Source organism: Saimiri boliviensis, chromosome 8 (assembly GCF_048565385.1).
Source record: "Saimiri boliviensis isolate mSaiBol1 chromosome 8, mSaiBol1.pri, whole genome shotgun sequence".
NCBI lineage: Eukaryota > Metazoa > Chordata > Mammalia > Primates > Cebidae > Saimiri > Saimiri boliviensis.
Genome location: NC_133456.1, coordinates 63,985,634 through 64,011,636, shown reverse-complemented (window position 1 = coordinate 64,011,636; position 26,003 = coordinate 63,985,634).

The following is a 26,003-nucleotide window of genomic DNA, read 5'->3' as shown; positions in this document are numbered from 1 at the left end:
AGTTAGTAAAGAAGTATATTGAAGTTTAACATGTTTTTATACTTTTATTTCACTAAAGAGTTAGTGAAAAGTTTTCCAAAGCGTATCTCAATAGAAACACAGTTATATAACACAGAACTCTCACTCTGCTCCAAGGCATTTCAGCTGCTCAAAATATGTTCCTTAATTTTGAGTCATCAGAGGGGCTATAAAGCATTGAGGTATATGTAAGGAGGGCCTGTACCTTGCATGTTAAAACTACACTTGTAAGAATGTTCTGAGCTAATGCTTTCACTTTTTTATGAACTGCTGTGACATATATGAATAATTCATTCATGATATCAAAAGTATAACCACAGAGGCTTCCTCCATAGGGTGTCTTGGTATAGCTGTTGACAGTACTAAAATATGTATTAACAGCATCACCAGAGAAGGATAGAAAGGAGTCATCAGCAACCCACCTCTTGAGATTGTCTGTCAACTTTTACAGACGGGACTCCTGTGTAAATTCAGGTGTGGTGCTATAAAATTCAAAAAGCTAATGTAGATTAAAATGCTTCCAAGGCATGTTTGCAGGGAACTATATATGGCTGAAGATTATCTTGTATATTTTGAGGGGTTATGGGTAAGAAATAGGAAGTAAAATATCCCCTGCCTTGGCAGTTCCTCTTGGGAGTCTAAAATTTAGAATTCAGACTCAGGAAAAAAATGTATAGAATTCAGAAAAAAAAAAATGCCTTGAAATGAGATTCAGACATGAAATGGTGCAGGGATTCTATCACAGTGGCATAGTAGATCATATACTTCAAATATTTCTTTGGGCAAACTGAAGACAGTGAAATAATCTAATTGTTCCCATGCCTATGGTTCCAGTTATAATAGGTAACATATTGACCTCTTCATGTGCCCTATCTCATTTAATCCATACAACCATCCTATGGGGTAGACTTGGTTATAATTACTAACCCTATTTTAGAGATTATTCAACTGAGGCTGGAGTACTCAGAGAGTACCTTGTTCAGAATCACCCAGTAAGTAAAGATGTGTGTCTGGATTTGAACATGTGTCTGTCTGACCAGAGTGTTAGTTTCCTGCAATATGTACAAAGAGGAAGGTTACAAAGAAGACAGGATGGACAGATTTTGTTTGGCTATCCTGAGGGGCAGTAGACGTTATGCAGTTATCATGCAGTCTACAAATTAACTCCAACAATGAAGAGTAGTACCTTAGACAAGTCAGTCTTCTGAACTCCTGATTTATCATTTATAAAGTGAACCTATTGGGTTTTCTGTGAAGAATAAGTCAGTTATCATGTTCAAGAGTGCTCTGAAATGCAAGAAGGTACAACACAGATGTGAGATCCTCTTACAGGGAGCAACTTAGAGGCAGAGACCTTGCCCTCAGGGCATTGGGTCCACTTACCACAATGTAAGAATTCACTTCAAGAGATATACAACAGATTGGGCATGATGGCTCACGCCTATCATCCCAATGCTTTGGGAGGCCAAGGTGGGAGGATAGCTTGAGGCCAGGAGTTCAAGATCTATTTGGGCAACATAGTGAAATTAAAAAAAAAAAAAAAAAAAAAAAAAAAAAAAAAAAAAACAGGCATAGTGGTGCACACCTGTAGTCCCAACTACTCGGGCGGCTGAGGTGGAAAGATTGCTTGAGCTGAGGAGTTTGAGACATATATAACAAACTTCACTTAAACAATTATGTCCAAAGAAAATGCCACTTAAGAGGATTGAAGGCTCACGGATGAGCACGTATGTCAGATTCTCTGAAATGCAAATCTTCTGGCGTTGTTTTGCCTCACCTGTGGGTCAGTCTTACATTCTGGGGAGAGAAGCCATTTTTGAAAAGGAGAAAGGAAGTCTTATGAGCCAAGGAAAAACAAGATTTAGAGAAGGATAGGCTGATCAGTTCACTGTCAGAATAGATGACAGCAGAAGGGAGATGGTGTTTCTTACCCATAACCACAGTGGAGAGAAGTAATGTTTGTTAAATTTTGCAATATCTCCATGCCTCTTGGCAGGTTTGTGCCCCTTTTTGTTTTTCCTCAGGAATTCAGAACATTTGCTTTAAACCAAAAACACTTGTCATTCATGAGAAGTTATAAGTACTGTATTCATCAGCCAGTTCTAGAAACTGAGTTGTGGAATAATCTGGGATAGAAGTTCTTAGCTTTAAAACAAAATTAAGGAGTGGAGCAAGGCTAAATCCCTGATGAATAAAGATATGTATGTGGATTCAGTCTGAGAGAGCCACGTGAGTTGTGAAGCTAAGAATCAGAAGATATCACTGTCACCATCACAGCATTATCTTCATCTCATCATCATCACCTTCAAGCTGCTGAATGTTTACTATAAGGCATCCACAAAGCTGTCATTTCACTTGATATTCACAACAGCCCTGTATGATATAAAAGGCAACTTTAGTAAGAGAGGCTGAGTAACTTACCCAAAATAGTTGAAGTCAGTCTCTGTATTGAACTTAGACCTGTCTAATTCCCACATCTTAAGGCAAAACTTCTGTCCTATGCTTAAAATGCATCTTTTCCCAACACTGACAAAGTCTGAAATCAGGTCAGTGTAAACTGCTCTAAAGGACTTCCCTAGAAAAGAAAACACTAATAGACTTAATGGTATAAAAAAGCTACTGTAGTTGCCTCAAAGCACCATAAATAAAATTCAAAGGCAAGTAACAAGGAAGAAACACATTAAAAATATGTATGGTGAAAGATTAACTTTAGTATATAAAGAACTCTTTATATCTTAATACAAAAGGCATTTAAAATATAAGTAAATAAAAAGAAATAAGAAATAAAATGATGCATAAACTTATATTTTTAAAAATTTATTCCTTTATTAATCAAGTAGATACACATTAAATCACTGATGTAATATGCAGAAGATGATCATCAACTTAAACATAATATTGAAAATAGCATTTGTACACAGTCTTAGCAAAACTATAAGACAAGTGCTTTCATAATGGGATTCTAAAAAGCAAGATAATTTGCCAATTTATAGTTAAATTTGGAAAACATTCAAATTGTTTAGCACAATAATTTCACTTATGGGAGTATATCTTAAGAAAATTTCAAGGCTGGGTGCTGTGATTTAGCAAACAGCATTTTCAATGCAATGTTATGTATAAGGATGCATAATAATTTTTACTAGAAAAAAAGCAGGTTAGCTCTAGAATAGAGTTTTTAAAAAATCTATGCTTCGAGAAGAGAACAATAAGGATAAACAAAAAGTGGTGTCAGCTGCATTGTGTATAATATTTCTTCTTTTCTGAACTGAATGCATTTAACTTTAGAAAAAGAAATTACGTACTTCTTTTAAAAGGAGGCAGTGCGATATGAAAATGTTCTTAAAAGAGGCAGAACAAATTCATTCCTTAACTACAAAAATCTATAAAACAGGAATACTTTTTAAAATCATGAAAACTCATTGTAACATTATAAATTTATAAGAGGAAAAGATGAGAAACGAATCATATTTTATGCATGAAATTTGCAGTAGTCCAAGCAATTAGAGATAATTAGCCCAATGGCTCCAGCTGGAAAGGGAAGATTGTTTACTCTTGCTGTAGAAGGAGCTGGGAGCTGAAGGTTGCAGCCAGATTTGTAAGGCAGCTTGTGATGGAATAGAGTAGAATTCTGTAACTTTCTAGCAACAACACAGTTGACAGTAGTTATGATATTACTGATAAACTTGGTTGATCTACTAAAAAATTCAGACTCAGTTTTTATTATCTTTAATTGTGGTAAAGAAAGACATTTAACAAGATTTACCATCTTAATCATTTATAAGTGTACAGTTCAGTACTGTTAAGTATATTCAGATTGTCAACTGATCCACAGAACTTTATTATTTTGCAAAAGTAAGCTTTATATCCTTTTTAAAATTCCCCATTTTCCTTCCTCCCAGTCCCAGGCTACCACTCTTCTAGTTTTTGTCTCAATGAATTTGATTAGGTCTCTCATATAAGTGAAATCACACAGCATTTATCCAATTCTGTCTTGTTTGTTTGATTAGCATAATGTCTTCAAGATTCATCCATTCCTTCCTTTTTAAGGCTTACTAAGGCATTCTTAGAATTGAATTACTTTCTATTTATAAGAATCTGAAAAATGCTTACTTTTTTATTTTAATTAAAATTGAAGAAAGAATTTTATTCCTTATTTCATGGTTTGTGCTCAAATCAGAAATATAGTTAGATGTTTACACGGTAAACTCTACCTATAAATTCTTGACAACAATGACTCCTATTTCACAAAATTTTATTAATTCATTATGTATTTATTCATTGTACTAGATATTGGGGGAATCAAAATAAATGAGTCAGGGAACTGATCAGGTTAGCTGCCTTTGTGTTATTTGTAAATTGTGTGGTTTTGCTTACTTTATAAAGTGGTAAGTTCAAAGATATAAAAAATTCATTTAAAAAAATTGAAGACAATATTGGGCAGAAATTTCAGGTGTGGATATGAAGTTCATAAAATAATCAAATGCGTTTATCCTTGATGTACTCATCTGATCAAGAAATTTTTAATGTTCCTAAAATACTTTACACTTATTCTAAAATGCTGATTCATTTTTGCTAGATCTGGCTTGACACTGGTTACTTTAAACAACTTTGACTTGAAATCCTATTTCCAAATGTCACATTTTTTAAGTTGGAAATTTCAAAATGTTTCCAAATTGAAGTTACCTATCTCAGTCAGACATACTCTCAACAAAGGACTGCTGTCAATAGAAGCCTTAAAGAAACTTTCTTTATATACTGAGTGCTTCCTTTCTGCTAGCACATAGGCTCAGGATTCATTTATCTTTAAAAATCCATCTTTCATCAGACTCCTGTGATACATCTTCTAGTCCTATCACTTATTAATTCCCTTCCTCCTTTTACTACGTTTGTCCTCTTTAATCCCCTGCAACATCATTTTCTTATGAAACCTTGTAACCAAAGATCACTAGAGATACCTAATTATCAAAATTCAGGAGTCTGTCCTCATTTTTCATCCTAATTAAATCATCTCCAGCCTGAGAGCAATTCCCTTTTTGATAGTCTCATTCATCCCTTAGCACAGCTTTATTCTAGTTTTCATCTTCTCTTTCTGCCCTCTCCTCTTCTATTTTCTTCCCTGGATTATCTCCTCCTTCTTTCTCCCTATATAATCATACCACTCCACTTCTTAGACATGCTTTCTTATCCTCAACTATACTCCATTACTCAAAGATCTCATCACCTCCTTCAGCAAATCGCCAAGTGGGTGACCTAGTTGATATCCCAGTTTCAACTGTGCAACTATTTAACCAGCCTTCCAAGTTTCCCAGCAGATATATTCACCTGAATGCCTGGGAAAATAACCGATTATTCCATCCATTCATTCACACGGTTTAAGAACTGGATCCTTTTGTATGTTAGACGCCGTGGACTGCCTTAAACAAGATTGTGACTATCTCTGCTTTCATGTGAAGCTTACCATTTGATAGGGGAAAAAAATAAGAAGAAAGTAGCCCTACTCAAGTGGAACCCAGACTTACAGTCCCAGACAATGGTTTGTTTCTCTTGCTCTACAATCACTCTACTTCTCTTTTCTCCACATTGCTAATGGAATCTCTACTGTCCATGAAATCCGAGAAAGAAAAATTGAAGACATATTTAACTCCTCTTTCTTAGTCTTTCCTTGGATCAAATGATTTGCCAAGTCTTAAATTACCACCCTCAATAAGGCTCTCAGATGCATCTGAGGTTTTCTGAGCTGGATCATTGTGATAGTCTCTCCTTTCATTCTAGTCTGCAATTCCATCTAGGTAATTTCCCCTTTCACTGCTGTCAGTTTAAAACATCTGAATTACCACTTTAATCAGTCACCCTCCTGTTCATAAAACTGTCATGACTTTTCTATGAGGTACCAAATTCACTAGAGACCCTTACTCCCACTGGTACCCACTTATCTTTCTAGCCCTACCTATTAATGCTTCCAGTCTACAAGCTAAAAGGCAGTTCTCAAACTCAGCATATGTCAGAATCATCTGAGGGCTTCTGTGCAGATTTCTTCTCTTTTCTCCCCTCCAATCCCCACCGAGTTTCTGAATCCATAGCTCTGGATGAAGCTTGAGAACCTGGATTTCCAGGAAGATCCCAGATGATGCTGATACTACTGGTGAGGGAACTGTACTTTGAGCTTGATTATAAATCAGCTGCTCCCTCTTTCTATATGCTCTTTATTCTTCCAAGTAAAGTTTACTGCTCTGCTTTTTTTTTTCCTCACACCCTCTCTACCTGTTGACATTCTGCACATCCTTCAAGTTCCCTGCCTCCAGTTCATCTTTTTATAGTGTGTACAGTTCATAAAGCATTTGCTGAATTCTTATCAAAACCTCCCTTCCTGCTACCACCTAATCCAATCCACCATCTTTTCTTGCCCGGGCTCCTACTATAGCTTTCTAATTAGTCTAGTAGCTTTTTGCTTTTGTTTCTTAGCAGTATGTATTTTAACAGGGTCTATTCTCATCAAGAGTACAGTCAAAACAGTAACTACTGCCAATTTCTCTTACATATTAAAAACATATAGAATAAACATGACATTTTATTAAGAAGTTTGATCTTTGAGTCCAGTGAAATAGGAATAATATTCTTCCCTTGGGTTCATCTCTTTTTTTCTGGTTCATGTTGCTAACATAGTAGGCAGATTTCTGCCTATGAAGTTTGTGTACTTTTAAAAATAAAGTATTTAATTTTTCCTACTTTTAGGAATCAGATATAAAACCTTAAAAATTGATTAGTCATTAGGGAAATAAAGATTAAAACCACAATGGGATACCACTTCTAACTCAATAGGGTGGCTGTAACAAAAAAGACAGTGACAAGTGTGAAGAAATGGGAATGTTCACATTACTGGTAGGAATGTCAAGTAGTGCAGGAAGTCAGTACAGCAGTTTCTCAAAGATTGCACATAGTTATTATGTGACCAGCAATTCCACTCCTAAGTATATGCCCAGGAGAACCTAAGACATATGTTCACATTAAAACTTGCACACAAATGTTCAAAGCATCATTATTCCTAATACTCAAAAGGTAGAAACCATTCAAATGTCCATTAACTGATGAATATATACATACAATGTGGTACATCCACACAATGGAATATTATTAATCAATAATGATGAATGAAGTACTGATACATGCCACAATACAGATGAACCTTGAAAACATTATATTAAGTGAAAGAAGCCAGTCATAAAAGACCACGTATTGTATGATATGATTTGTATGAATTCCATAGAGTAGACAAATCCATAGAGACAGAAAGTGAGTTATTTGGTAGCTTAGGACTGAGGGGAAAGGGGTAAAGTGAAATGCAGTGTGATTACTAATTAGGGAGGGGGCTTCTTTTCCAGATGATAAAAATGTTCTAAAATTGTGGTGGTCACACAACTCTGAATACGCTAAAAGCCACTGAATTATACACTTAAAATGGATCAATTTACGGTACATAAAATATACCCCTATAAAGCTGTTAGAAAAATTAAAAAGGCACAACCTTAAGGTTTCAGGACATCTGCTTGGCCTGGTAAAAGTGAAAACGAAAAACAAACAAACAAACAAACAAAAAAACAATGAAATCGAAGCCGTGCTTTGAGCTTTGTTAGTAGTGGGTCTGTATTACTGCTTTAGTGCTTTAAGCAATTGCTATTAGTGCGTCTGTATTATTCGACATTTACATTGATCTCAATGACCTGAAAACATCTATACTTGTTTAACCTGAACATATGTATGCATTTCTCTCAGCTCTCTAATTCAAAGATTAGTTGACATGAAAGACTTTCCTTACACCTTTTTTTCTTAAAGGTCTTTTACAATGTAGTTTATGATGGCCCAAGGGATTATGTTTAATTCCAGCCTCTGCCTGTTGCTGAGCATTTGGTTCTCTTAAATAATTCTAGAACACTGAACTCAGGAAACTGAGAAAGAATGTACCCAATGAAAAATACATGTTAAATAATTGTGAAAAATATATCTCATAAAAATGTTTAGGTTACATATAAAATATATTAACAAATATCTTTTCAGACCTGAATATTATGTTTGAATGGGTATTATATGATATTTATCTACTGAGTATATTTTATGAAGCTTTTTCTTGGTACATATATTTCTATAGTTCTATAGTTTATAAAACCTACCATCACAGGAATTCAGTACTATTTTCACAGTCAGAAGTGGTTTTCTATAAATAGTAAAAACATGTATGTAGCTTTTGAGGTAAAAAAAATAAAAGAAATAAGAAAATTCTTAGAGTATTTGTCATTTCAAAACTTGGGAGTGAACCCTAGCCATTCCATATAGAGAAGTGGGCTCCAGACAATTACTACTCTCATTGCAGGTGATCTGGGCACGATGTTTTTGGCACACATGAAGTGGAAAGTTTACTCTGTTTTAATTTTTCAGGCAGAACTGTGTAAGCTGAACCATTTGTGATGTCTTTGGTGCTGGCTATTGTTTGTGCTGCTATTTATTAGTTCTCTTCAATTAAGACATTAATAAGTTGAGCATTTCCTTGCAAACTGATGTGGATGATCTGCGGCTGTAAGCTTCATCTTCAACATTGTCCACCCTTTCTTAAAATGAGTTATCCATTTGTAAACTGCTGGTATCTTTGAGGCATTGTCCCCCTAAACTTTTGGTAAAGCATCAAGGATTTCACCATTCTTCCACCCAAGCTCACTATAAATTTGATGTTTTTTCTTGCTTCAGTTTTAGCAGAATTCATGTTGCTTTGATAGAGGCACTTTTCAAACTGATGCCTTATTCTTTTTTAATGCCTCAAACTAGATCCTGTTTCAGACATGTTACAACAAGTCAGTATGAGTTTATTTGGTGCAAAGAAAATGTGGACATCCATGAATAGTTTTTTTTTTGTTTTGTTTTGTTTTGTTTTTTTTTTTTTTTTACGATACGCATTTTCCATGAACTTTTTGAAGACCCCTTATGTAAGTCACTGCTTTTAGTTGACACATCAAAAAGCTCAGTTCAAACAATAAAGGAAAGTTTTTGGCTCCCATGATTGAAACAGTACAGAGGTAGGACAGGCTTTAGAAAAAGTTGAATCAGTGCTTGGAATCTACTTCCCTGAAGCTCTAACTCTTGCTCTTCTTTGGCTGTTTTTCCCTCTGGTAGCACAACAACTGGCTGTAATTGTTCCCATCTCATATGTGTACAACACATCCTCTAGAGCAGAAGTGCTATTTTCTTCCTTTCTTCCTTATACACAAGGTTTTATGTTTCACTCTCATTGGATCAGTTAAATCCTGGACTCACTCCAGAACCAATCACCATTTCTCAAGAGATCTTGTGCTTGGGTATTAATCCCTGAACTAATACTGGCAAGAGAGATGAGTTTGTGCTGATCATTTTATTCCAACTTGGGAGCTGGTCATTCCCACACAAATGGTATGGCTGATGCCCAGTAGGGTGAGGAAGAAGGTCTTCTACAGGGTGAATGGGTAGGAAGTGAAGTCCATGTCAGATTCTAGTGATAGATTAGACTAGTTCTTGATTCCATGGCAGCCTAGTTCTTAACAAGAATGCCTTATATATTTTTCAATGCTTTATGCCTTTCTAAGATTTTATAACTATATAATTTATTACATAGGAGCCCACTAAAATATTTTAGACTATATAGTACGTATCTTATCAGACTTTATAGATAAATTTTAGGCCCAAAGTGGTTAAGAAAATTGTCTGAGATCACCGACCAGTTAGTGGTAGAACTAGAATTCAGTTCTTGTAATATTTTGCAACGTGTTTATTCCACTATACAAGAATGCTTCCTGTCTTCTTCGGCTCTCTTTGAAAATGTGTTAGATGAAGATTGTTTTAAAATTGGGTTTCTGGTTCAGAAAATCTAAACTGCTACAAGGATAATTACACCCATAAAGTACCACTGTGACTGTTTTTCATTCTTAATTGCTTAATCTTTGTGAGTTCAGGTGGCCAAATATACCTTCAATTAGGCTTCTTATCCATGAACACAAAGCTCCATTGATGGACAATGAGCAATTCAACCTTTGTTATGATCAAATCCTAGGGTTAAAGGTAAATACACAATTATAGTTAAGAAGGAAAACAGGTTTTCATTCTTGTATGCTCCTCTAAGAAGTCAGTGTACTGCAAATTAAAGGGAGTGATATTCTGGCCGCATATAAGCATAAGGCATTGATTAGCGTATTATTGCATTACAAGTTCATTGCTGTTGAACAGTGAAAGCATATAATTTCTCTTCACAGAATGCAGTGCACAGAAAGCAGAGAAGTATATTTTCAGGCCCATATATTTAAATTATGAATGCAGAGCTCATTTTCACCTAAAGAGAAGGCATCATGATTCAGTTATTTAATCATTTTTAAACAGAGATAAGGATTCACCAGAAGGAGAGAGAAAAATGCTTTCATTAAGAGTCACATTACCATATTCAATGTAGAAACTATTGAACCAGAGAGATATTTTTGGAAAATTGATTTGCCTACATTAAATCATACTGAACAAAAAAACTAAAGAAAAGGTACATACTCCAGGTAGCTGAAATAATAGTTTAAAGAAACACAAAATTAGATGGCAACTTGAAAGTAAAAGGTTACAGCTAAGCAGAGCAATCACACACAAAATCAGTAATAAATCACTCTCAACTGACTTAACTCAGAAGTAGAGTATTTTAAGGAAGATGCCGGAAAATGAAGTTAGGAAACCTAATTTCTTTTTCCACATCCACTGAAGATTTCATATGAAGGAAAGTCACTCAACTTCCTTTCTAACTCCCCTGTAAAATAGACCCATAGAACCATATTAATCCTGATTTTTTGTTGGTTTTGCAATCATTGCATTCTTTTAAAGCAAATGGGAATTTCTTGCAAACGGCCAAACACATGGCCACATGCAATGTATGTAAGTATAAATTGATTATTTAGAGAATGATTTTTAAAAGATTTTTGAATCCTAAACATTTTTTAGGCTATATTTTCATTTTTCTTTTTACATTTAAAAAGTTCACTTTAATGTTGTCCTTATGAATCTTTCTGGCATGTAGAGAAAGAAGTGAGGGGTCTAAACTTTATTTGTTGTTTTCCTTTAATTTTTTACTTCCTCATTGACTCAATTGGTTGCAAGCAACAGAAACTGGATCTGGCAAACCTAGGCAGAGAGGGAAGGTACTTGAAGTATGAGGTGCACAGCTTATAGAATCCAAGGAAAGCTAGAGACCTTAGGTGAGGACAGGAGCTACAGTGAGCACAAAAAATGTTTTGATAACATTTCAAAGCATGAGCTCTGCAATGAAGAAACTTTCATGGATAGTTCATCTTTGTGTAACTTCACACAGATTCAAATACCAGAAGAGAAATTTCCTTTGGACTACCTTAGATTGGCCTTTGGCAAAAGGAGGACAAGGGCTCTTGAGGGCCCACCCCTCAAGAAGACTACAATAGAGATATGCTAGAGAAGGGTTGCCATTCTCCAAAAGGAGGCATGTGTGTTGGGCAGCCTCAAATATAAATGCCCATTCAATACATTTTATTATTTCATTTCATCTAGCTTATTTTATAGTGTCCAGGGGTGATTGCTGGTTTATTCGTGTATTTGCCACATAATCATTAATTGAGAATTAGAATTTATACCTAATTGGAGATTATTTGCTGAGAATTGCTAAGACAGTCTGAGCCATTACCTTAAAAGGAACAAATATTCTGTAAGTTGTAGCCGCACTGCCTTAAACATGAGGACATAATGGTTAGGGAATAGGAATCTGCACTGGTATTGTGTCCAACAATGAGAACAAAACACTCCTTTTGTTGTTCTATTAATAAACACCTTGCTGAGGAATATGTTGTGTCAAATGAATTTGGTGACAGGCTGATTGCATGCCACTTCTTTACAGATGAACTGCAAAGGTGTGCTCCCTTGTAACTCCCACACAGGTAAATAGAGTTGACTTTTACCAGTTGTTTGGCCATCAATTCTCATCCATTCCCCATGGGAACACAGTAGCTTAAAACAATAGGCTTGCACTGGGCTGTCATCTAAAAATAGAAACTGGTAGCTGCCTCCTAATTTCTGCACAGTGGGTCAGAACTGCTGCTGGCAATTTAAAATGTTTTAAAAACAGTAGGACAGCCCCCAGATCAATCAATCAATCAATCATAAAATTTACATAGCATCCCTGGGGAGCAGCTGTCTAGAATGCTTTATAAAACACAATAAACTCTGTGAAGGCCAAACCCCAAATCATCCCTAGTATTAATATGAATCTCTCCTGATAAGGAATCAGTGTAATTTCAGGGGAAGAAATTATAAGGCCTTCTCATCTAAAACATTCTCTCATTATAGTCAATGATGTATTAGAGATTAAAATAAGCAAAATAATACAGCTTAAAATGATCCCCCTGAATAATAAATTGGACCCTTCTGCTTTTCCTCTTCTATTTCCTTCTTTTTCTTCCTTTTCATCATTTTCTCTTTTTCTTTCTACCTCTATCTCCTGTTCTTCTCCTCCATCATCAATACTATAAAGAACTATGTTTACCTCTATAACCCTCGGTATCTATGAAAAGGCTCTTCAAAGCAAAGCTGAAAATTAATATGAAAGGAAATTATCTGTGACATTTTAACCTGACATTCTGTTTTGGTTACCTAGATGGATGTTTTCTCTCTCCCTCTTTCCAACATCTGGAACTCTATTCCCAGAAAAATAGTTTTCTCATATAAAAGTGAAAAGCTTATGAATCGATGATGTACTAAGCAGAAACAGTGGGCTGTCAATAGTTTTGTTGGAATCATTAGTCCAATTGCAATTAGGCAGTGAGTGCCTGTCCTTTTGCCTAGAACAAACTACAGCCTGAAGTCCAAATCTAACTTGCCTCTTGTTTTTGTATAAAATTTTATAGGAACACAGCCATACTCAAAGTTTGCCTATTGTCAATGGCTACTCTTGCACTGTATCAGCAGAATTGAATCATTGCAACAGGGACTACATGACCCATAAAGCTGAAAATACTCTCTGGACTTTTGCAGATAAAGCTTGCACCATCTAATCTAGGACTTTTCTAAGTGAGTGCTACAGTGAAATAATGGTGAAAGTATCGTTTCTTTCTCTTAAAAAGCATGTCATCGTATTGAATTGAGAAGCTGATCACAAAGGAGATATTTAGTTAATAAGATAGAATTTAAGAAATTCAAATTTGTGCAGCATCAATGGCATTTATATAAATAATTCAGAGACGAGAGAGTTAGTTGGTGACATTGCAGAAAGCTCAGTGACAGAAATGAACTTTGTAAAGTGAGAAGGAATTGAATCAAAAAATTTCAGACTGGAAGGCAGCGTTGAAGACATCTAATCCAGAGGTTCCTAAAATCTAGGCCATAGATGAATGTAAGTCTGTGATGGGTTTCCCCTAAATATTACCAACAAAAAGGAAAGAAAACACAGTATGGCTAAAGACTTTAAGGCAGAGCTTTTTCTATATCTGCCCAATATGGTAGACTGTGTCTCCTTGTATGTGGTAAGCTTTATAAAGCTAAACTTACTCAACCTAAGAATTTTCTCCTTCCTATGTTTGTATTAAAATTTCCTTTTTTTTTTTTTTTTTTTTTTTTTGAGATGTAGTCTTGCTGGAGTGCAGTGGTACCATCTCGGCTCACTGCAACGTCCTCCACCTGGGTTCAAGCAATTCTCCTGCCTCAGCCTCCTGAGAAGCTGGGATTACAGGTGCACACCACCACGCTCAGCGAATTCTTGTATTTTTGGTAGAGACAGGGTTTCACCATGTTGTTCAGGCTGGTCTCAAACTCCTGACCTTGTGATCCACCTGCCTCGGCCTGCCAAAGTGCTGGGATTATAGGCGTGAGCCACAGTGCCCGGTCCCCCTTTCGTTTTCCTTTTCTGAAATGACTTTGAGAGTAGATAGTATACGCTGTTTCTGCAATAATTTGTACGCTTACTTCATAGAATAAAATTTGACCGCTTGGTATTTTCTCCCGCAATATTTTCAAATGATCATTGTGCTATGAAATTGAGGAGACTAAGAATGACAGACCTAACCAGAATCCAGCAGTATTTCAATGTCTTCTAAGTCAGTTGCACCAAATGGCTGTTGGAATCAATCAGAAAAGAAGGCTATAAATACATCAGGTGGTGATTAACTTTGTTAATTTCCTTCTAACTCAATTCCATCACACTACATTTGGCTTTTGCACCAAAACCTCTCAATGCTCTAAGGCTCCCATTTCCACTATGTATTGCTCTGCAGAGCCTGCCAGGAGTTTTCTTAGGTTCAAGAATATATTCAGACTAAAAACCCATCATGGGCCACATGTGACTTTAGTCTGCTAAGAAGGATGAGATTCAGAATTCACAGTTCCCAGGAGGGCAGCAGCAGGCGTTCTGAGTAAATCCTTGCAGCAACCCCTAGAACAATTATAAGGGCCATCAGAGCATCTCCCTTGAGGTGACAATTCAAGTGCTAGGGGACCAGATCCATATCAGGCAGGAGTATGAGCAACCCCGTCCCCACAGGAGCAAATAGCTCTTGTAACAAAAACATAGACAGAGTTCTCAGGCTGCATGCAAGGTATATGCCCAGTTACAAGAGCACTTACTGCACTCAGGGAAGATCATAGCCATGGCTTCCTATTAGTTATATATACTTCTCCCTGTCTAAATGTAATCTTCCAATGTGAAGTCATTTTATCCTTAGCAATGTTGCCTAGCAACACTTGACATATTATCCTTATCAGGTTACCAGGGGAACAGAGCTCCAGAATTAACCAAAAGGTTAAATTCTTATGCAGAATGGGAAAGGGCCTTATTAACCCTTTGCCCACAATTGCCTTCCAATCCCTTAGAATGGCAGGTGACAGGGAACTGCTGGTCCTCTAAAGTTACCAGGGAAACTGAACAACAGCATATCCCTTTTAGACATGGGAGAATATTGACTCTCTCAAGTAAGTCCTGGAGGCTCTGAGTTGTTATACAACTATGAATAAAAAGGAATTAGAATAACCTCCTCCTTCTCATTCTTAAGACCTCTTCTCAAATACCTCTTGTTCCCAGAAGTGCTCTATGACCACTGTGATTAAACTGCATCCATCTTGGCTCTTCTCCATCAAGACGCTGTCTTCATTTCCTTCCATATGCCTTCCATGAAATGCTCACTTTAAAGTGTCCTGCTAATTTCCATTTTGGGCACCTCCCTCAGTAGTGTATTAGCCATGTTCTCCTAGGCACCTAGGTCCATACCTGAAACATTGTTATGTACTCAAACAAGTACTCATTTAATGAAGGAAGTGGATGAATAAAGCAAAGTGCTAAAAACCATGCATGCTCACTGATCTAAGGTCCATGTTGCAGATTATATGCTGACCATTTCTCTCTTCCAGGCAAAGGCTGAGGTTCATGTGGTTTACTCTCTTTTCCCCTGAAATTTCGATCTGGACCTCACATTTTAACTGTCCCAGAGGTCTGGAAAAAATGTCTGTAGGATATCCTCCTAGTCAAATTTAAACAGCTGCAAGTTTTATTTAAATGTCATTTTAAATGCAGAAAGAACACAGTTCATTGATGGTGTAGCATTCCTTTGGGACCTGTGATTCCCACGAGCATTGACTGGGGTGAAGCACAATGGGCTTGGCACAGAGAACAGACGCAGCTTCTCTGTTTCTATGCACATTGCTTTGATAAGACCCAATCTCAAAATTTAGCTAATCTAGAAATTGAAAGAAGAGATGATATCCCTTTGCCTCAAAGGAAAACCCATACTTCCAACAAAGATCTGAAAATTAAAAGGGTCTATTTTAAAATTAATTGGTGGTCTATTTTTAAAACTCACAACATAAGGTAAAATAAGTTTTTTTAAAGAACCCTTTTGAATATTGCCACATAAGGTAAAATAAGTTTTTTTAAAGAACACTTTTGAATATTGCCTACCTTTTTGGACAAATTCATAAACGGGAGGAATTCTGAGAAAACATTAAAGAAAAATATCTCTCTTATACATTCCTTAACCTAGTCAATATCATAGCAGTAGTGCCTTTGATGGTATTCTTTTGCTAATAAATTTTTAAACTGGAAAGAGAAATTGGCTTCCCAAAATGAGCATCAGCCTCAGATTTCTGCAGCCAGAATTCTGATGTGATTCATTGAAAACACATGCTGGGGCCAGTGAGGGCTGTGTTAGGCATGAATGGCATGTCCAGGGATCCACTGTCTACTCATAATGCCTGAAGGTATTGATTCTCATAGAATGAGATTGGTCTATGGTGGGCTTGAATTTCAAAACCCCAAGCTGATGTGTTAGCCATCCATGTACACTCAATTTGACTCAAAGTTTACAAAAAGCATAGAGACTTCTTTAAAGCTGGTTTAACATTTCTCACTTTGTCTGCTTATATTTACTTCGGATTCAAAAAAGAGCAGAAAGGAAGAGGAGGAAAGCATATAATACCTTGAATGCTGAGCTCTTGGTTTGCTTGTTAATATTGAAAGATGGAGCATTTCACAGGTAACAGGGGTTCTAAACAGCTTTCTAAGATAAGAAGCAGATGGCCCAATTCTGGGGGTACTGAGAAATTCTAACCAGGTCCAAAGTAGAAGCTTCCTCTGGAACTGTTCCATTCTGGAGTAGCTTGCTAAAAGATTTTTACATTCAGTTGGATATGTAACCAAGATGGGGTGCTGCCCTTTGCAAACATGACATCATCAATCATCCATGCTGCCATCATCTCCAAGTAAGACACTTTGCTGCAGTCATATTTTTATTACAACTGGGTAGAGACCAAGAAAGGACCGCATTCAGTCAATGTGGCTCTTTTAGTAATCACTTCTTCCCACCCATGTTAGAGAACTCTATAAAATAGTTCCACGGGAAACATTTTCCAAAAAGTAATGGGACTTGCAAAAATATGCAAATTAAAAGCGCAACAAAATACCACTTTTTTAACCTATCAGATAGACAAGAAGGATGACTATATCCAATGTCAGATGTGGTGTGAAGAAGCTAAGATTGTCTTGCATGTATTGTGAAATTGTAAATTGGTTTTAACACAGCAATTTCACTTCTGGGAATTGATCACAAGGAAGTAATTTAAAATGTGGGCAAAGTTGTATGTTCACAGAAGTTCACTGAAGTGTTGTTTAAGTATATATACGTATGTGTGTATGTGTGTCTGTATGTAATATATATGTGGAAGCAATGTAAGTAGTCAAAAGTAGGTGATTGATAGAGTAAGGCACCTAAAAACAATGGAATATTATAAAGTCATTCATTAAGATATTTTAATATAAAACATTCCACAAATATTTATTAGGCTCCTATTAAGTTCCAGATTCTATTCTGGGCGCTGAGGATTCAAGGGAACAGACACAAATATCTGCCCCACAAAGTCTGTATTCTAGTTGGCCAGCCAGTCACTAAGCAAGAGGAATGAGGAAAATAAATATAGTGTCAGATAATAAGCGATTAGGAAAAAATAATAATAAAGCATAAAAAAGGGTCAGAAGTCTCAGGTAGACTTTAAAGACTGAGGCCCTTGGAGATGAAAACCGTGATTTATCCCTCAGTGTATCTTCAATATCTAGCACAGTGCCTGGTGTATAGTAGACATTCAGGTAAAAAGGTTTGTTAAATATTTACGAGTGGACTGCAAGCAGAGTGGACTTCCATGAGCAGGGACCTCATGAGTGTGGCTCAAGAGAGAATTCACCACAGCTCGTGTAAAGGCAGGAGTTGAGACTGATTGAGTGGGTGGGAGTGGGGTGATCCAGCCTTAAGACATCAAGCTATGCTATGTGGATTTCACTCTGAAGGCAATGAGGAGCCACTGGCAGATTTTAAGCAAGCAGGTGAAGAGCTGGATTACTTGGTATTTCAGGAGGATCACTTTGGGAATGATCGTTGTGGAGGACGTGGGTGGCAAGAGTGGAAGCAGGACAAACAGTTGATGATACAGCCACTGCTCTCAGAGCCTTCCCCCATCCCCAGAGATCTCCACAGACAGTTCCCCAACATGCCAGTGGCCTCCTATGTGTCTCTCTGTTTGAGGGCATGTGCCAGCCCCAGGAGAGAATTTGAGTGGGTAAATACTTCAGCTTCCTTGCACCACAAGACACATCTCTGAGGTATATTCCATGAAGTCTCTCAGGGAGTTCCCAGTGGATTGAACACACATTGGCTACAGTGGTGACCACTCATTAACAAGCTTCCTACCTGGTCCCATTTCCTCACTCCCTCAAGCACTTTATGGAGTCACTTTCAAAAATGCAGCTTGCAGAAAGAAGGCAGGTGGGAAGGAAGAAGAAAGTGAAAGGAAAGAAGAGGGAGGAAGAGAGGGAAGAGCAAAAGAGGAGTGGGTAGAAATACAATTTAGGATAAGATGGCCAATGAAAATAAACAAGAGAGAGGTGAGTAGAATGTCCTGAAGGAAGTGAGGGAACCAGCCATGTGGTGTCTGGGAGAAAAATATTCATGCAAAGGAAGAGTTCCTGTGTAGGGCCTGAGAGCAGAACACACTTGATACGCTCCATGACCAGCAGCCAGTATGGTGAGTGCAGAGAGAATGGAATGAAGCTAATAAGATATGAGGTCAGAAAGGAATGTTGAGGGTGTCTAGAGAGGCATAATAAAATATTGGCTTTCTCTCTGAGTGTAATGTGAAGCTATTGTCCTGGGAAGGCTCTGAGCAAAGAGGAGCTGGTCTGACATTGGGTTAGGCACCTCTGCTAAACCTCTCTGGCTGCCATGTTGTGACTAGACTGAAGGGAGCAAAGGCAGAAGTGGGGTCACTAGTTAAGAGCTTTGCCATCTTCCAGGTGAAAGATGATCGTGCTTTCAATCAGTATAATAGCAGTGGGGTTGGTAACAAGCCATTAAAAACCATGTTCTAGAATTATTATGATAATAATTTAAATGCAAACAAAACAAAGACCTTAGGACTGCTTGTCACCCCTTTTGTAAACCAGGGAGAAAATTAGTTGAAGAACATATTCCCAAATATTCACACTGGTTATCTTGGCTGGTTGGTGCTTGCTTAAACTTTTTGAGTTTTCTTTTCTTTCTTTCTTTCTTTTTTTTTTTTTTTTGATGAAGTCTTGCTCTGTTGCTCAAGCTGAAGTGCAATGGTGTGATCTCAGCTCACTGCAACCTCTGCCTCCCAGGTTTAAGTGATTCTTGTGCCTCAGCCATGCTCGGCTCATTTCTGTATTTTTAAGAGAGACAGGGTTTCGCCATGTTAGCCAACCGTGGTTTCAAACTTCTGACCTCAGGTGATCCATCCACCTCGGTCTTCCAAAGTGCTGGGATTACGGGTGTGAGCCACCATGCCCAGCCAACTTTTGAGTTCTCTGATCAAGGGAAGAGGAAACTTCTGCATTATTTTTCTAATCAAGGGTAGAGGAAACATCATAATTTAGAGTCTCAGAAACCAAAGGACCAAGCCACTGAATTATCTTACCCCAACATTACCATCTTGGATATGTCTCTAGGAGTTTGCATTTCTCCAGATCTGGGCTCCATTTCCTTTCAGAGAATAGTTTTCCCTTCTTTTTCTTCAGATTACAGAGGAAAACACATTACAATTAGTTTTTCAAAAGACCCTTTCATTGGTTAAGAGCTAAGACTCTTCCTGCCAAGGTCACATTGTAAGAGCTGACTAAACTAATAGTAAGTGAACATTGTGTGGTGTTTTGGGATACTCTCCTGAGAACACAAGTAAAGACATTATCTGTTGTTCTTACACCAAACAGAATGTGCTGTTTGCTACCTCATTCTTCCTACCTGGGTCAAAAGGGACTATTCTGAAGCTTTATAGTGTCTAATAGCCAAGAATATTGCACTTGACCTGCTGACTGAATGCATTTTATCTATTGAATTAAATTGTACAATCCTCTTGTTTTTAAAAAATAAGAGTGTTTTTATCACCAGAAGTGTTTTGCATTGATACTTCTGGGACTCCAAGGTTTTTTAGACACATATTTCTTTCAAGCTCATTAGGAAATGATTCCAGTTTTATTTTCTTTCTCAGTGACTAGAAAGTACGTAAGGAAACATTTTTATTAAAAAAAAAATCAACAGAATAAAGTTTTTAAATTGTAAAGATACAGAAATTCTGTGCGAATCTCAATTGTTTTCATGCAACTCTAAGAAAAGTTGGTTAGATTAGCATAGTGAGTTAATTCACACAGGTGGTTAAATCAAGCTTCTTGGCTAATGAAAAGATACAATTCAACAAATGTTTTGAGCTTCCTTACATTTATATAAGGGCATTCTGATAAGGAGTTTAACTAGCTGAACTGATTTGATGCAAAAACAAATTTCAGTTGTTTTAAAGTAAAGAATATGTATTCAAGCATTATTGTGTACCTAAGGTCATTTCTTAGATTTAGTTGCAGTGTAATAACAGCATCAGAAATAGTAGTAATATTGGTGATCATTATATTAAAATGTTGACTTTGTGTAAGATCTGTGCTAAGCAGCTGACTTGTATTAATGTTGTTTTCACAAAAGTCTAAGGAGAAATGTGCTTTTATTATACTAATTTACAAATAAACTAAATCTTAAAGAAATTAAAAGAAGCCCAGGTGCGGTGGCTCACACCTGTAATACCACCACGTTGGGAGGCCTCAGGATCACCTGAGGTCAGGAGTTCGAGACTAGCCTAAACAACATGGTGAAACTTTGTCTCTACTATAAAAGACAAAAAATTAGCCGGGCATGGTGGCACACGCCTGTAATCCCAGCTACTTAGTAGGCTGAAATAGGAGAATCTCTTGAACCCAGCAGGCGGAGGTTGTGGTGAGCAGAGATCGCAGCATTGCACTCCAGCCTGGGCAACTGGGCAACAGGAGCAAAACTCTGTCTCAAGAAGAAAAAAAGAAAAAGAAATTAAAAGAAGTATATTGCTATTGTGGTTTAACATTTAGAGACTGAAGTTAAGATCAGCGTTCATGGTAAGATCTTTACTTGAAATTATTTAAAGTTCTTTTTGACATTTTGAACTTTTCTTGCCCATTGAAATCAGCACTAACACTTGAGTACAGAAAAGTGGCAAAGCTGACTTATGGACAAACTGATCCTGTCATCCTAGGAACTGCTTCTCAGGATATGCTTTGTTGATTAGGTAGCCAAAGGACCAAGTTCTAGTCTAAACCTTGGTCCTTTCTAGTTGAGTGTTCCTGAGGAAGTCCCTTAATGTTTTTAAGTCTAAGATTCCCTAAAGTCTGAGAACAAGGATTTGGTGATTAACTTAGGTTCTTTCCTGTGGTCACATTTACAAGTGACAAGTGGGTTACTGTCACTACGATATGAGGCGGTATGTCAATGGGGAGCCTTCAGTTTCTACATACAGAAGCATGATTCATCACAGAAAATAAAAAAAGAATGGACTAAGCAGCTACCTAGGTCAATAATTATATTTTCACAGGGAAGTGACTGAGAAAAAGAGTATCTAGGAGGGAGCTTTGCCTTCATTTGTATTCGGCTTCATTTTCAAATACATCAAACTAAGTATTTCCTTGGCAAATTGTAATGAATGATTCCTACTAAACTTTTGAATCAAATATGTTGCTTATGTTTGATGCATTCTATATATATCATCTAAGATTCTTTCTGATGCAGTAATAAAAAAAATTGACCCAATTGGTTTAAACCCAAAGGGAATTTATTGGTTCATATAACCGAAAAGTCCTAGGGTAGAACTTACTTCACATATGTGGAATCAGAACCCAAACAAGTCATCTCTCCATATTCTATTCTCATTTTCTATGTGAAGGTCCATGAAGCTTTAGGATCTTTTCTTATAATGAAAAAGGAAGCTATGTTATAGTTCCTAAAAGCACTGCTTGTGAAATTATCTGTGCTTCTTATTCACTGTGATTAGATCACGTGACCTTTTCTGAACCAGTTACTGTAGAGAGAAACCCGTGATGTTCTGATTGGTTGTACTGAGCCACACCTCACTCCAGGCCCTAGGGGAGGTCCAGGAAGATCCACCAGAAGCAGCTTGAATGAGAATTACAAAGGGATGGTCCCCCACAGTGTAAAAGGGTATGGTTCAAAGAAGAAGATTTAGTAGATGATGAGCAGCAAAAACAATACATGTTCCCTATGTTATGTTTCAGAGCAAAGGATAGCAACCATGTTTGGGTCTAATGATGGCTTCCAGAATGCCATGTTCTCTAATAACTGAGTAAAATCATAGTATTTCAAAGAAAAATAGGTTTAGAAAGTCAATCTGTCTTCCATCTTTCACTGATAAGGAAATTGACTCCCTGAGGAGGTCAAATATTGGGAGCCACATTGCCTTTACCTGATTAAATTCAATACATTTTGAACATTTTCTATCTTGGAATTTATAGAACAGAGTAAAAGAAAGAGAATGTTTTGCCATCTCTTCTTTGTTCCTTCAAAACTGCCATCCAGAGAACTTAAGCAGAATTTAAATCTAAGTGTCTACCATCAGAGCTTTTATTTTTTTCCCCCCAAGAAGGCCTTAATGGATATTGGCTTTGTTTTTAATCAACTAAACCTGCAGATTAGTAACCATTTCCATCTGCATTTACTCACTTCATCATGTCTTCATTTACCCTTAAGTTCACCTATTGTATTCTGTGGCTAATTTTAAGAACTAGCTTGAAAACTATTAAAATAAATAGAGGAAAAATAATGAATACAGATATGTCATTCCTAGAGGCCGTAGAGCAAGAAAAAATAATTACCACTCCAATCATCACCTTAGTTTTATTCTGTCGAATTATCTCCCAGTTATAAAGTTGTATTGATATAATTTATAAAATACAAAATAAATGCAGCCAAAGATGGGAAAAAAAAAGTGACACAAGAATCCTTAGTGTGCAAGCAAGGCCCTTGTATTACTAAAATTAACACACCATAAAAGAAGACTGTAAGTCTCTTCCCCTCAGGGACAGCTCAGAATTTAAAGGATATGAGAAAGCAAGTTGACTGGATCTGGAAATGGAATGAGGGCTGATGCTGTCAGGGATGTAGCCTTTGGGGGCTGGTTCCCTTTCAGGCCCTCACATCTGTCAGGGACTGCCCTCAGGAATCAGTGAAAGTCGATGCAAATCCAGGCAGTTTCCCTGGCAACCAAAAATGAACCGTGGGGTCTTTTAAGGTTTAGGAACATTTTTGGAGAGCTGAAATAAAAGCATCTCTATGACAAAACTCTGGATGGAAACTAATAAGGCACACCAAGTCGAGATAATTTAAAATTAGGAATTTGCTCGCTTTCTGTCTTCTCTCTTTTATTTTCTTTCTCTTCTCCTGCCTCTTTCCTTTACTTTGGCTAGTTACTGTGGATTTATGGTTTCTGGGTTTTTTAAAAAAAAAACTTCAGAGCTATCTCTACACTTGGATGAATTCTACATACTTTTTCTGGTTGAACAGATTCTTTTCCCTCACATTTTCAAAATGATACTGATCCTTATGAAAAATTTAGCAAAATTTGGTGTGTTAATAATGAAAATCTTAAGCCACTGGGGGAAAGGCAACAAAACTTGTCAATAAATAGGTGAAATTCTACTGAATCCCAGAGGAAGAGACAGGAATGCATTTGAAGCCCAGATCATTGGATCTCTCTGAATAGGGAAAGGGTAGGCAGCATTACTGACGAGGCCCCACATCATGGTCCAGAGACACAACATTCACTTACATCTGAGGGCTGAACCAGGAAGACAGGATACAGCCTCCTACCTCCCCCATCAGACTAGAAATTGTCTAGTAGCAGCTGATTGTCCAGTTGGAGCAAGATCAAGAGCTTGGAAAAAAGAGGTCTTCTCTGAGGCGCAAGGACATAGGAAACATCGAAAGCTGAGGACATATTAGGTATTGAGAAAGCCTGTGTCAGACTAACTGCCCCCTAAATACAAAGCAATACTTAGAGTTTGCACACTTGGGTGTTTGAGAATAATCATAACAAAAGCAAAATCCAGACCCATTTCCATTCCAGGCAAATGTGATTCAATCCTGCAAACTAAAGTCATAGGAATAAAAAAAAAAGTATACCCATTTCCAGGCTTAAATATTATATACCTCATTTCCTACACCTTATACTCAAACCTCTAAGTTGTCTCTCTTCGTCTGTGCTCTGTTCATTGTAGACTAGCACTGCTGATGGTCCGCACTGTCCTCTTGTTCTGGCAGGCAGCAGGGTGTAGTGGGGAAGTTACGACATCAGACACACTTAGGTTTATACACTGACCGTGCACCACTCGGTGACCTTGGACAAGCTACTTAACCTTAAATATCAGTGTTTTCATCCATGAAGTGGGGGCTTTATACCTATTCCAAAAAGTTTTCATGACAATGACATTATCTACTGGATATGAAGAACTTACCATACTTATCGCTGGTGGGCCATAGAAAATGAGCAGAGACTGCTCCTTATGGCTTGAAGACTCCAAGAAGTCTTCATCAGGCTCTGCTCTCAGATGTTTCTCACTGGTTCTTAACTCTCTAGCAGTTGTAAATGGCAGCAGAGTAGAAATTTGGGTAAATATGGTTCTTTTCGTTGCCAAGGCAATTGGTGTATGAAGGGATTACTGCTCACATATAGTAGAAGGGAGTTGGGAGGTTAGATTTTCTGCATAGAAGAAACCACACAATGAACTGTTCTGCATTCTGCTTTTGGCATGAAGTTTGAATGTCTTGCTGGGCATTCTTGCAGCTGAAAACCTGATTGTAATTATTTGAGCTAAGAAGCTAACTCCATCTCATCTATAAAGACAAAGTATTTTTAACACTCTTTTTATATGTAATTGATTTTTCCAGTAATGCAACTGCAATACAATGTAAGGGAAGATTGTCTTTTGTTCGAAGCTTTACTGAGAGCCTTTAACATTTTGGAAAATTATGTTGCTAATAGTATTGGTGCCTCACTTTTGAACTGCCAACACAAAACACCTGGACTTACCGTTTTTACAGCGATTACATTCATGGTGATATCACATCTCAGTGCACACACGAACTGCTTCTCTGTATGCCAGTTTAATTGTAGCTGAACCTTTACATATAGAAATGCATATTTATTATACATTGTTTTTATATTTCTTTTTTATTACATTTAGGAATGCATATTGATTTTTTATCATCATGTGCATAGATAGGTTACATTATCTAGAAATTATCTAAGATATTTGAAGAAGTGTTACAAAATACTACATATAAAAAGAAAAGAGGCAGACTGCTAGGATTGGGCTTGTAAAATCTTTCTTTCTTACAAATTGATTTCCTGTAGAAATTGTTGCATTAGATGTTCTCTATCATTTAATAATATATGCATGAACTAAAAGATGTAAGTGCTGTGTAAAAGCAGCCAATTATGTTAAACTAGCCTATTTGCTTTTATTGTGTTTATCATTAGCCTGAATAGAAAGTCCTTTAAAATTAATATTTTAGAAAGCATTTAAATGCATTTTGTTTGGTATTGTATTTATTCTATAAATAATTTTTTTTTGAGACAGAGTATTATTCTGTCTCCTGGGCTGGAGTACAGTGGCATAATCTTGGCTCACTGCAACCTCCGCCTCCCAGGTTCAAGAGATTCTTCTACCTCAGCCTCCCAAGTAGCTGAGAGTACAGGTGCACTCCACAACACCCAGCTAATTTTTGTGTTTTCAAAATATGGGGTCTCACCATGTTGGCCAGGCTGGTCTCAAACTCCTGATCTCAAGTGATCCACCCACCTCGGCCTCCCAAAGTGCTGGGTTTACAGGTGTGAGCCACCATGCCCTGCCAATTCCATAAAGAATTGAATTAGTCCTAAGCATAAATTGGACCCTGTTACTATGTCTCCTCAAGCAATTATATGCTAGATAGGGTTAAATCTCCATTACTTTGTCGTTTTGTAAATGTCTTAATAAAGTTTAAATGTTCAATAGATTGTATATTCACTTTAAAAAAAAAAAAAAAAAAGGAATTGGAGTGGGTCTTGGGTCTGACAACTGT